This window comes from Varanus komodoensis, unplaced genomic scaffold (assembly GCF_004798865.1).
Source record: "Varanus komodoensis strain SLA01 unplaced genomic scaffold, ASM479886v1 scaffold27, whole genome shotgun sequence".
In the NCBI taxonomy this organism is placed as follows: domain Eukaryota; kingdom Metazoa; phylum Chordata; class Lepidosauria; order Squamata; family Varanidae; genus Varanus; species Varanus komodoensis.
The window spans coordinates 9,338,618-9,352,365 of record NW_025335701.1 but is presented as its reverse complement, the minus strand read 5'-3'; positions in this window follow the sequence as shown (position 1 = coordinate 9,352,365).

Here is a 13,748-nt window from a genome sequence, read left to right as displayed (position 1 = left end):
TTCCTCATCTCATCTATGACCCTGGTGATTTAGAGGGTGTTTGCAAAGGGACCCTGGGTTTCCTTGGTTGTTTATTAATAAGCATGATAAAATAACTTCCCTGCTAAAATCCACACTGAGGCCTGACCATTCGGGCAATTTTCCCACCTTGCCCTAAAAGCAGCTACAAGAGGGCTGAACGGACAGGAAGTACCTATTTTATATTTTGCTTGCTTATTGAATCACCAGAGTGGCTAAGAAACATCTACCTAGGACGTTTGTCATCGGAACCGTAGCACCAAACCCATGCGATCATGCCTGCCTACTGAGGAAAGCTTAGGAGCAGGCACCCTTGGATCTTGTGGTTTTTAAAACAATTTGTGTAAAAGTGTCCTGTGCAGGTGAATCCTGCAGTACCATCTTCAGCCACCAGGGGCAGGCTTTCCTAATTGGCACACACCTTTGCAGTCCCTACTGTTTGGACACAGGCAGGTTAGTGTCGGGGGAGGGAGGCATATGCTCATCTCGTTTCAGGTGCTGTGGGAGCAGCTTTTCTTCCTCAAGGGGGTCTGTAGGGGGTCTGTAGCGCTGCACCATGGAGCAGCCCTTCCCTGAACCAAATCTCAGACTAACGTCCAGTCCAGCCTGCTCCCACTGGGTCACTTTTCCAAAATTCCTTTGCACGGATGCAGCACGCTGGCTGATCGTGGCCCCAAAGCCTCTTCCCCCATCCTTGCCATCCAAAGGAGGTGCTCAAGGCAGCTCCCCAGTATTTTGCTGTTACAAAATGAAGGCTTAATTAAAATGCAATACAAACAAAGGAAAAGCAATTGCAGGCACGGTGGAAGAAATGGCACCCACCAATAAAGCCCCATGTCAGGACCAGGCCAACTTGTGTGGAAAACAGAGAGGCGGGCAACCTTGCAGGAAGTTCCAGAGCTGTGGGCCACTGCTAGCAAGGCCCTCTGATACCCACTGAAAATGTCTGATGTTGGGGACAGAACTCGGTTTGCATCTTGCGGGGAAATGAACACTCGGGTCCATGGGAATGATCAAACATTTGAACCTCTGCTGCTTTATTGATTGGTGCCCTAGTACCTGCAGTCACTAATGATAATATATTACTGGGTAGAGATAAACTCAGCTATATCATGGGGGTCCATGTACAGACACTTTAATAACCTGCTAGTCACGTACACCAATGCAGAGTGTTAAGTTTCTAGATGATGTTGGTACAATAGCATCTTGATGTCTTTAGGCGTGACATAATGTTCTGAACCATCAGAAATACGGGTGTGTCTCGTGCATGGGTCCTCAAACTACGGCCCACGGGCCAGATCCAGCCTGCCATGCCCATTTATCTGACCCACGTCAGAGGTTTTGGACTCACCAGATTGTTTTGGACTCGTTTGGAGAAAACAATCTCGCGCAAGCAAGCTGGTGCCTCACCCCACACGCCCCCCGCCCCCCCCCCAGCCCGCACCCCCCCCCCCGGCACCGCCTTGGCGGCCCGCACCAACCACCAGCACCTTTCAACTGGCCCCCTGTTGAAAAAGTCTGCGGACCCCGGTCTAATGGAGGGAGCGTTCAGGAAGCCTGGTTTGACAACCACACTCCACAGGGGCTTGCCGCTGTGGGATTAGATGGTTAGGGGGGCCCATTCAAAACCAAATGGACAGTGCTGTTTCAGTTTTTCACAGGTATTTGCTCACTGATAGTATTAACCACCAGCAGCTTCTCAGTCTAGCCAAGAATGCCATTTTCTTAAGGCAACAGCAACGCTAAACAACAACTTGGCTGGAACGTTTGCTGCCTTGTGGGAAAGAGGTGTAGATTTGATTTTATAACACAAAGGCCCATATCAGCAACATTTTTCTATCAGGATTTATCTGAAATTTCCTAACACTGGCAGTGGCAAAAGATGGACCTCCCATGGTCATGGGGAGAAGGGGTTCTTGAGCAGGATGGAAGTTTGCAGCAAGTTCCTCAACAGCAGGGCTCTTTGGAAAGGGCTCGTCAACGACCTGAAGCCTTTAAAGCTGCTGGCTTGAAACAGCAAAACGTGCTTGCCCATCTCTCAAAAGCAGTGTGAAAGGAAGCGCCATGAGAAAGAGCATTAAGGCCCAAACACCGGGCCTTGGAGGAACTGAAGTCACTCCCCCGCAGCCTGGTTGTTGGCCCGGAGCTGGCGCAGCCTTCCTGTCTCCCGATTTTTACATGCAGCAAAAGAGCTTCTCCCTCCCTCTCCTGCTTTCCCATGGGAACCCAGCACACCTTCACCCTCTCCCAGACCCGCTGGTGCACTGGATGCACAGGACAGGCTGGTGCCGTCGTTCTTTCTGCACAACTCGTCCAGGCTAGTCCGGAGGTCACCTGGCAGCCAAAATGCCGCCCGAGGCTGATTTGATTCCTGCTGCTCTTTTGCTGCAGACGAGTGAGCAGGAATGGAACATCTCGCCTTGCCCACCTGGAAAGGATGGGGGGGGGGCGAGGTTGCAATGGCGACGCTTCAGCAGGAAGGCAGGGCGGACCAGCACAATGAGATTCCCCACTTTGCCCCTGGCTTTCCAGAAAATAGGGCAGTAGAGTTGGAGGGGGCCACAAAAGCCTTTGGGTCCAACCCCCTGCTGGTGTAGGTCACCAATTTCCACCATCCCACTCAGATGGTTGTCAAGTTCCTTTCTGAATGTCTCCAGTGTGGGAGAGCCCCCCCCACCTCTCCAGGCAGCTGGTCCCTCTGTCATGTTGCTCTGACGGTGAGGAAGCTTTTCCTGATGTCCAGCCTGAAGCTGGGTTGTCGCAACTTGAATGGATTCTTCCGTGTCCTGCACTGGGGCATCAGCCAGAAGAGATCCTGACCTCCCTCTTTGTGGCAGCCTTTGAGGGACTTCTAGAGGGGTATCATGTCCCCCCTCAGCCTTCTCTTCTCAAGGCTGAACATGCCTTGTTCTCTCAGTCTCCCCTCACAGGGCAGTGTTTCCAAACCATGGATCATTTCTGTTGCCCTCCTCTACACCCTTTCCAATTTTCTTGCATTTTTCTTAAATCTTGATGCCCAGAACTGGGCACAGAATTCCAAATGAGGTCTGACTAGTGAGGAGTATAGAGGAACTACTACTTCTCATGATTTGGAAGCAATACTTCTGCTAATGCATCCCAAAATATCATTTGCCCTTTTGGCAGCTGCATCACATTGTCAGCTCATATTTAGCCAGTTGTCCACAATTACTCCAAGATCTTTTCCTTGTTCAGTTCTGTTGAGCCACGTATTCCCCATCTTATATCGATGCCTTTGGTTTCTTTTTCATAGGTGGCGGGCTTGGCACTTGTCCCTATTCAATCTCATTCTGTTGCTTTGAGCCCAGTATTCAAGTTTATCAAGAACTTCCTAGATCTTCGTCCTGTCTTCCAGGGTGTTTGCTATTCCACCCAGTTTTGTATCATCTGCAAATCTGATTATCTTTCCTTGCACTTCCTCATCTAAATCATTAATAAAGATATTGAAGAGCACTGGGCCCAGGCCTGAGCCCTGAGGCACCGCATTAGCCACCTCCATCCAATTTGAGAAGGTGTCGTTGATGAGCGCTCTCTGTGTCCAATTTAGCAGCCAATTATGGATCCACCCAGGGCTTTTTTTGTCACAGAACGCACTGGAACGGCGTTCCGGCACCTTTTCTTCCAATGGATTTTACGAAGTGGTTTTGAATCGCCGGTCGGCGTAGCAGTTCAGCAGCAAACATCATTAAGATAGTGCCTGTGGGCTGCTTTTGTGTCTGCGCCGCCCGGCTTGAGACGCTGCTCGGCTTGGGATTGGTGTGTGTGGTCACGCATTGAGTGCTAACCGCCAGCGGCGACGTGAGTTCCGGCACCTTTTTTTTTTTTTTTACAAAAAAAAGCACTGGATCCACCTAATAGTTTTTCCACCTAGTCCAGTTTTCACTAATTTGCTTATCAAAATGGCGTGTGGCACTATGTCGAAAGCTTTGCTAAAGTCTAGGTAGATTTGTTGGCTTTGTTGAGTGCACACACACAAGCACACGCACACTCGGGGTCTAAAGCAGCGACGACTGAAGGTTCTGCAGGGCTCTTGAGCAAGGCACCCCATGGTCCTGTCCCATCTGTGCAGATTTAACTTCATCTCTCTGATGCACATGCTCCCAAATTAATGTGATTGAGCACAAGTGTTCTGTATAATGACACTGACATTTCACTGCACTGCAGCTGTTCAGGAATATTTTGAACTCCTGAAAACATCCTGAAGGACTAGTATGCCCTCCAGGAAACATCTCTCATCCAAGAAGAAGTCCATGACTGACCCCAGACACAGTTGAACATTGATAATTCAATTTTCCTTGAGCATTTTATTCTTTTTATTCTCCACTGCTCCGGAATCTGATTAAGAATGGGGAAGTATGTACATGTTGTAAGTAAAGAAATCATTTTAAATTCTGCACTTCTGCTATATTTTATTTTGGGTGTGGGTTGTTTGTGGGTTTGTTTTCATTTTATACTGTACTTTTACATTTCTTTACGGATGCATGTGATTGACAACACAAAAAGTTGCCATGATGCAAGTTGGCCACCAGATGGCATGAATTATTTACAGTGGAGTGCAGAGTATGTCAAATAAGGAATATTGAGGAATTCATTCGGGAAATTGAATTTGAATAGGATTTCAGTAGTGAAAATCGGAAAATTTGGCTACAGAATCACAGTCAAAGAGTGCTCATCAATGGCGCCTTCTCAAACTAGTGAGAAGTAACAAGTGAATTACTACAGAGTTTAGTCCTGGGTTCGGGGCTCTACAATATTTTTATTAATGATTTGGATGAGGAATTGCGTGGGGAACAATTATCGCATTTGTAGAGGACACAAATCTGGGTGGGATGGATAATATCCTGGAAGACAAACAAGATTCAAGGTGATCTTGATGGCTTGGAGAGTTGGGCTGAAAAGGAAATTCAACAGGGACAAATGCCAAGTTCTGCACCTTGGTAGAAGCCAAAGGCATTGGTACAAGATGGGGAATCCTTGGCTCACCAGTCCTGCACGTGAGACGGATCTTGGAATTGTTGTAGATCACAAGCTGAATTTGAACCCACAATGTGCTATGGCTGCAAAAAGGACAGGTGCTATTTTAGGCTGCGTTAATAGAAGTCTCACTTCCAAATCCTGAGAAGTACTGGATCCCCTTCACTCAGCACTGGTTGGGCCTCATCTGGAGTCTTGTGTCCCATTCTGGGCACCGCAGGTGAAGAAAGATGCAGACAAGCTGGAAAGGGTTCAGAGGAGGCGACAAGGAAGATCCAGGGGACTGGAAGCGAAGCCCTACCAGGAGAGGTTGAAAGAACTGGGCATGTTCAGCCTGGAGGAGCGATAGGAGAGCACTCTGCAAGTCCTTGAAAGGCTGTCACAAAGACGAAGGACAGGGTCTCCTCTCCACCCTCCCAGAGTGCAGGACACGGACAAATCCTGCACTAGCAGGGGCCTGAACCTGATGGTCCTCTGTCCCCTTCCAGCTCTACCGGTCTATGATTCTGCTTGCCTGACCTAGTATTTGCCTGGGTGCAATTCCTCCCCAGTAAGGCATCCATATATGGAAATCGGCTTCCACCTGTTCTTCATGAGGTTTATAATCCTGCTGAGAAATTCCACCCACTTTTCTTCTCCCCCCACCCTGGCCCAAAACCTGAAATGCCACTGTGCCGAAAGTGAGATCATGCCTTTTGTCTCACCCCGTCGGCATTTCTTCGCCCACAGTCTACTCTGCACCATCTCCCAGAGGTGCAACCCCAACAGTAAGATCGAAAGCTGGGGGCTGAATTCTCACCCAGCCCAGTTTGCACGGGGTGGCAGCTACACCAGGGCCATGCTGCTCAGTCCAGACAGCCGCTGGGGCTCAGACGATGGACCCAACAAAGCTCCACCCTGAAAGAGCCCCCTGCACATGGAAGCCCGGCAGGCCGACGGGAAGGATTTACCCTCAGTTTTCTACCTGCACGTGGGACTGAGAAAGCTTGGTTTTCTTTTCGCTTTGAAGAATATACTGTAGCTTTTTTTCCTGATGATCAACCAGGGTCAGTTATTCAGGGTTCTGTCAGAGAGACGTAAAAGAGTTGAAAACATAAAATAGTCCTCTGCCACAAAGGTTGGAATGTGTAAAAGATCAGCCTGGAGCCAGAATATTAGGTTAAGATGACCGTGTACAGAAGTAACTGACTGTTTTCTCTAATAATCATTGCCAAAAACTAAACACAGAAATTTGTTGTGCATGATGGCTGCGGCAGCCGGAGACCAGGTCCCTTGATATATTCCTTGTGTGCACCTACAATAAAAAGTCCTTTTTTATGTAAAATGGCTTGCAGGTGCTTCCTGTCTCTCCCACAGGCAGCAGACAACAACTGAGAGAGACTTCTTTTGTTCTCAACGGATTCAGCCTCCCCTGCCCTGAACAGTTTTTGGGCACCAGCATCTCTCTGGAGCCTGCGGCCCCTCCCCCTTGCTTTGGGCCTGCTGCCCTGGACGTGGGTTTTGCCCCCTGCCGTCGGGAAGGTGCTGACTGAAGACCTGGGCTTGCCAGGCAGAGCAGCCCTTGCCCGGAGGAAGGTTCCAGTTAGGACTGGCAGGTGAGAGCAGCAGGTTTCGCGGACCGACTCAGCCAGGTGGGCGTTGCTCATGAATCAAGGCCCTTCCTTCCTTCAGTGTCGCGTGAGCAGGGAGGGTTGAACAGCTGCCAACAGACCTGAAGCAAGACTGGCTCTGTGCCCAAACAGGTGGCGGGCCCACTGATCCCACCGGGGCACGCGAGGGGGAGGCGGCAGTGACGGAAGGCGCTCTGCTTCCTCGTGCGAGGAGTCCACGGGGGACCCTCTTTTTCCACCGAGGAAGGGGCTGGGAGTACGCACCCCACCAAACCCAATGGGAACATCATGGAGTTTGGGTCTCTTTCCTGGAGAGAAAAAGCCCACCTGCACGCCAGCTTATGTTTTCCGTTTTGGGATGCTGGATCTGTTCAAAGCAGCATTTCGCCAGAAGCATCCCCTCCCTCTCTGCTGCACAGGGCCTGGGACCGATCCTGCAAATACCGCCGTGGTCATTCTGGTTCTGGCCACCCGAGCAGCCTGGACCCGGACAAGGGCCTCCTCTGAGAGGATTCTGCAGGATGGCAAAAACAAGACAGGGCCTTCTCGGTGGAGGCCCCCCATTGCAAGTGCTTTCCCCTTAAGCTTCACCTGGCATCCATGCCAATAGCATTCCCATTCCAGTAAAGACTTTCCTCTATTCCCAGGCATTTGGGGTGTTCGGGGAAAGGGGAGGGCTTTGTTTGGTTTGCTATTAGCAGTTGTAGTTTTAAACCGTTTCAAGTTCTTGACTAGTCAAGGTTTTGCATCGTGCTTATGCTGTGAACCACCCCGAGAGATGTGGTTGCTGGGCAGCAGAGAGATGTATGAGTGAATGAGTAGGGGACAATGGGAGCTGTATCCCAGCCCTTCTGGCAGGTGCCATTCCGGGTAGTGCACGGGGCAAGATGAACAGGCCTCTACCTGCATCAGCTACCTTTTAACGCGCATGAGGACCGCCCTTGCCCCAAGGGGCTGCCTGTCCGTCAGCCAAGAGCTTCCACCAGATCACTTCTGAGTCCTCCGGCATCGCCTCCAGCCCAGCTTTCAAGAACAGGTTCCTACACAAGGTGAGCCTTCAGCACAAAGACAGACCCGCCCCTCTTCTCCTGAGAACAGGTCCTGGCTCCTAAAGCTTCCTCCCTCAGCAACCCGAAACCAAGTTGAAGAAATATATTCCTGAGCAGAATAAATAATAATCTAAGATCCCAGACTAGATGTCTGTGCTTCACTTGTCTATCGTCATTAAATTCAATTTACCAGAAGGGCAGCTGTGAGTCTCTTGCAATAAAAATACCCGAGACTTTGGGACTTACACATGTATTATGGCATAAACGTTCTTGGTTTTCAGGTCACTTCATCACACTTTTCCTCAGGGAGCACCAGTCTTCGCTCTACTGATCTTTACAGGTTTTGTGACAGACTTCCAGCCTCAACGGACCATCTGTGGGTCTGAACTTCACATAAGTTTGTTTTCACGGCCCCCTACAGCAGATCTTCCGAGCGCTTTTTATCGCCCAGGCAATGCAGAGAATGGCTTTGCTAATACTGCCTTCTCCAGCCTGGTGCCCCAGGTGTTTGCGGCTGCTTGCTCCACTGGCTGAGAGCTGCTTTCCAACACGTCTGGCAGGTGCCTAGTTGGGGAAGGCAACCGAGCTGACAAGAGCTGGGAAGCCGCCCTGAATCAAATTAGACACTTGATGCATCCAGCCCAGTCTTGTCAGCACTGGCTGGCAGCAAGGGCTTGCCCAAGCCCTGGAGCTGCGGGGCCCTCTGGCATCGTTTAGGGGCAGCTCCCCTCCTCCAGGCAGCTCTGCACCAACCCATGTTCTGCCATCGGATCGAAAAGAGGCGGCATGTTATCCTCCAGGCCAGTCTAAGCTAAGGCAGGAATTGGACTGAAAGCTACATGCAGTACGAAGAATCGGCAGTTTTGGTGCCAGTCCTCTTCTTAAGCGGGTTGATAGCAGTCCTTTAACATCGGCCCCCATCAACCTTGAGCAAGTGTGTGTAGATTTTATTTATATCCCACCTTTTTTCTTCCAAGGGTCTCGAGGCAGGTGGCATCACCCTCCTCTTCATCTCAATCTTATCCTAACAGCCCTTTGAGGTAGGCTCGATTGGGAGCCTGCAACTGGCCCAGAGGGGCAACGTGGCCCAGTGAGCGCCATGGCTGAGTGGGGGCTAGACCAGGGAGCTCCCAGATCCCAGCCCAGCACCCTTAACCTCTACACCACACTGCCTCTTTCATCAGCTTATGAAGGACTGATGGAAGAGAGGCAGGCCTCAGAAGGCATTCTGTGCTGCACTGAGATGTAACAATGGCTATCAATTCGGACAGCTTTAAGGGGGGGACTGGAGATGGTTCTCTAGTACTACTAGTCCTGATGGTTTTATTCTGCCTCCTTTATCAGAGGCAGTATACTGGGGAACCAGTGTGGAAGAGTGCTACTGAAACCGTCATGCCCTACTTGTGGATTTCCTACTGTGTGGATAAAATCCTGGGCATGATCCAGAGGCAGCTTCCATGCTTCAAAGAAGAAACAGCAAGCGTTATTTTTTGAGAATCACTACTTTTTATTTTCCATTCATCTACATGAAAAACAATTACAAAATATCCATTATACTTCAACAATGGTCTCTCTCACAGAAAATATTTAGCGAACAGAGGACTGCATGGTTAGTGGCAGCAGCTGCATTTATCCGACAACGGCTCTTTGCAGACACACCCCTTGGCACAGTTGTGGCACCCGGCTGGGCAGCAGGAGCAGCAGCCTGAAGAGAGTTAAAAACAGAAGAAACTGAGATCTCCAAATGGTCGTGCAGTTGCACCGCATCCCAACAAATCCAACGGGAATCTCCTTGCAATAACAAGCAAAGTGAGGAGGCAAGATTCTGTCCGTTTGCAGAGAAGGAACACTCAACCTGGAGAATACAAACTTGTCCAAGTTGCCATTTCTAGCCTGTGCAACAGGCAGAGGTGCTCTGTGCCCACCCACTTGCAGTGCGGGTTCCCGTGTGTTTTTAACAAAGAAAACTCTTGGAACCCCTCCGACTTTCTCCAATGTCAAGAATTTACAAACTGCATTGTGAAGGGGTAGTACAGGAGCACAAACAACCCAAGTTCTACGTCACATGCAGTGTTGTGAATTCATGCAAGAATTAGAAAGGCCTCATTCTGATCTGGCACAAGCCAGGTATGGCTGGGGTAAAAACTCTTTAAGGTTCCCACCAGCAAGTCTTGCTCTTCAGCAAATCAATGCACTTCTCTGTTGCAAGTTTTGCCAGCGGAGTTTTAGAACAGTTCCTGGTTTTCTTGGAAAAGCTTCGCCTCCTGGTTCCTTTCTGACCCTCCCATTTTTTTGAGCCACAGTGCAATACTCACTTTTCTTGCACGAAGTGCATTTGCAATTCTTGCATTTGCAGGAAACGGTGCAGGAACAAGAGCCACCTAAAGAGGATATGGGGAGGAGAATACAGAGTTGTGCCCATCACACTCTCGAGAAAGCACCCCCTTCCGTTCCCCTCCATTAACAACAGCAATAGTGATTTCTCTCATGTGGCTACTGAAGTTGTGCATCGAACACAGAGGCAAAAAGTTCTAGGGCCTTCAAGACAACTAACTTCTTGCTGTATTTAAGGCCACATTTAATTGTTAACAAAAAAACCAATCAAGAGTGCAACCCTTAAACCCAAGTCTGGGAGGGTTCCCCCTTCCCCCCCCTCAAAAAAAAATACCATTCTGGCATTTAAAATGTCTTCTTAGATGGCTAAGGCTTGATTACTTGTCTCTGCTGCAAGCAAGTTTTATAAAAGGAGTTTTGGAAGCCTGTCCTTCCTACCTTCTCTTAGGATGTCAAGCACTTACATCAGGTGTGGAATTTCTACCTGCTTTCATTCTGACCCTAAATGTGCCGTGTGTCGAATAGCTGTCAAAAATGCCTTTTCAGCATCCCTACGGACAGGGAAGAGATGGAAATGTCTCGAGTGCACAGGACCAACCTGTGGCCTTAGGGACATGCAGGTTACAATGCTGCCCCGTCATTTCCAGTCCACCCAGTTAGCAGGAGACATTAATGCAGGGTAACTGGGGAGACTGAACTGTTGGGAAACTCGGGAACACAAGCTACCCTGAAAGACGAAATAAATCCAATTAAGACAGCGGTTGCCCCCGCTTTAAAGAAAAATAGAACTGCCTGTGCTGAGTTGCAAGAAGCCCCAAGAAATCGGTATCGTTCTATGGCTTCTGAAAAAATGAAGCTGAGATCGCAAAGCCTTAGGTTAGAGCCTCTCAACATGGCACCCATGGGATGTGCAGGATTACAGCTCCCATCATTCCCCAACAGCATCTGTACTAGGAAATGGGGCATAAGTGTCCAGCTGCCTTGGCTATTCACTTCGGTTTCACATCTCAGCACAGAGACGAACAGAAGCCAAGACTTGGAAGATGCAGTGCAGCTGATAGAAGCAGAGAGCGTGTTTTTGTGGGTTCAAAATGAGGACCAGACTGCAGAAGTAGTAGTTCAGGCCCGCAGCGTATCCTTTTTTCTAGTATATGTCACTTAATACAGTTTTGTCTCCCCGCCCTTGCATTTTATGCGCCTATGCTGATGAAGATCTCTGTAGAACTCAGAGCCCTGCAAGTTTCGTGGAATTTCAGCTGGTCCTAATCAAGGTATTGCCCGGTATAAACTGTGGCGTTTCTTCCACACAAACCAGAACTACGTTCGCTTTATTCACTTAGCCCGGAAAGCAGCTCCAAGAAGCCCGGCCCAACGATCAAGGGAACAGCCCCTGGCGCAAGGCTCCTCTCCCCGGCCCCGCTAGGGGGCTCAGGATCGGCGCAGCCCAAGCCATCCTCCAACTCAAACGCGCAACAGGCGCGCTGCGGCGCTCCGCGGAGGACGGAGCCTCGTCCGGGCTCCGGTCAGGCGCTGTCCAGCCCCCGAGCCGGGGTGCCCGCGAAGGCCCCAGCCAGACCAGCGCCCCCACCCCAGGAAGCCCTGCTGGAGGGCAAGGAGGACCCGCTCACCAGTGGCGCAGGCGCAATCCTGAGGATCCATCCCGGTCGGCGCGGTGCTCGGTCGGCAGCAGACGTAACGGGACGAGAGAGGAGCGCAGCGGATGCCGCGGGCTCCCCTGCCGGCTCTTTAAGGCCGCGGAGGCGGGCGGAGCGGGTGCAAAAGGGCGCCGCCCCCGCCGCCGCCGCGAGAGGGGCGGGCGCAAAACAAACGCAGCGCGGCGCGCAAAAGGTAGCCGCGCGTGTGCAAAGCTCGGCCGCTGGTGCAAGGGGTCGCTCTTCCCCCCCCCCGCGCCCCGCGGCGAGATCTTGGTCGGGGTTGCCTCCTGCACGAGACCCTCCCGCTGCGTCCTTTGCGCTCGCCTGCAAGTTCTCGCACCTCCGCCCCAGCCCCGCTGTGCGCGGTCTCAAGCGGGGGCCCGATCCGATGCAGAATTCCCTTAGAGGAAGCCTCAGGCCTCCTGCGGAAATGGCACCCAGCCCTCTGCCTGTCTACTCAGAAGTAAGTCCCACTATGCTTTCGGGAACACTACTGCACCGTAAGCACACCTACTCCTGACTAAATGCCGTTGGACTTAAAGCGGGACTTTTTTCTGAGTCAACCCGTATGGGTGAGCAGAGCTGCTCGGGCTTGGAGCGCAAGTTTATTTTATTTATCCCGCGCAAGGCCTCGAGCCTGTGCTCACTCCATGCTCAACTCCCTGAAATATGCCTGGCGAACTGGAATTAATTCAGGCAAAAGCCGTGTGGGAGTAGATCATGCTGTCAACTTTATTGCATTCGCTTTTATACCGTTCAGTAGCCAAGGGCTGCCCCAGCGATTAAAGGATAGATATACAACCGATGTAATCCAATGGGTAAGGATGCACTTAGAACAGAAGGACTACTTGAACCTACATTAATAACTCTTATGAGCAGGTTACCCACTTCCTAGCATCCAGCATCTGGGTCCAGCATGCTGTCCCTGAAGTAGCTGGCTTGAGGCTCTGTGGGAGCCCCCTCCAGTCCCATGTTCCCCAGCAACTGCTGTGCATAGGCATCCTGCCCCTGATACCAGGGGTGGCATGTGGCCATCAGGACTTGTAGCCTTCCATGGCCTTTTCCTCCATTACTTGTCCAATCCTCTTTTAAGCTGTCCAAATTGTTCGCCTTCCACATGTGCTATATGAAATAGCCCCTTTTCTCTGTCCTGAACCTCCTACTAATCAGTGTTATGCTGTGACCCTCCACCCAATTTTAATACTATGGGATGGAGAAATTTTTCTTCCTTTCCACTTTCTCTGCACCATTTATTATACTGCCCATGTCTTACCTTGCTTTTTTTTGAAGAAAAAAAATGGTAACCTTTCACCATGAAAAGAACCATTTTGGTTGCTTTACTAATGGGTAGACGCCATGGAACACACCAGAATTTGTTTCTGAGCTGCAAGGTGACCCTATTTTTCTCTTTCTGCAAAAACTCTGGACAGAAAGATAAACAAGTGGGCTCTAGCTCGAACCGAGCCAGAACTTTCACTGGGAGCAAAAACGGCGACGCTGAAGCTGTTGTATCTTGGGCACATCATGAGACGGTGGGATTATTATCCTAGGGAACATTGCAGGCAGGTGAGGAAGCGGAAGACTGTCAGTACCAGAAAGGATGGTGAATCCATTGCATCAAGGAAGCTGCAGCCTTGAGCTTGGCAGAGCTGGAGGGAGCTGCCCTACATGCAAGGCCTAACCCTAAAGGAATAGCCAAAGGGTCGCTTGTTAACCTCACAGTGACCTGAGGACTTCCCTTCTGTTTGTGGGCGCAGGCTTGATATCTGTTCGTAATTCTGTGCCGCAGTCCTGGGGCATCTGCACAACTGGAAGAGCAAGGCCTTGGCCGACGGGCCGTCTGTGGGATTTCAGCTCCACTTGTCGCCCTGCCCAGGCCTCTAGGGAGCTTCCTGAGCGGAAGGCGACCCTAGAGGGACGGCCAGCTGGATTGCCCCCGGGCCTAAGTGCACCCCTGCTTAATTGGACTCAGTGCCCTCGGACCCCTTAAGGAAGCCGGCTGCAGTCCCGAGGGCCGGGTGAAGCAGCCCGCAGGCTTGGCTGGGAGCCGCTGGGGCGCTGAAACGCATTCACGGAGCGTGTCCCTTCAC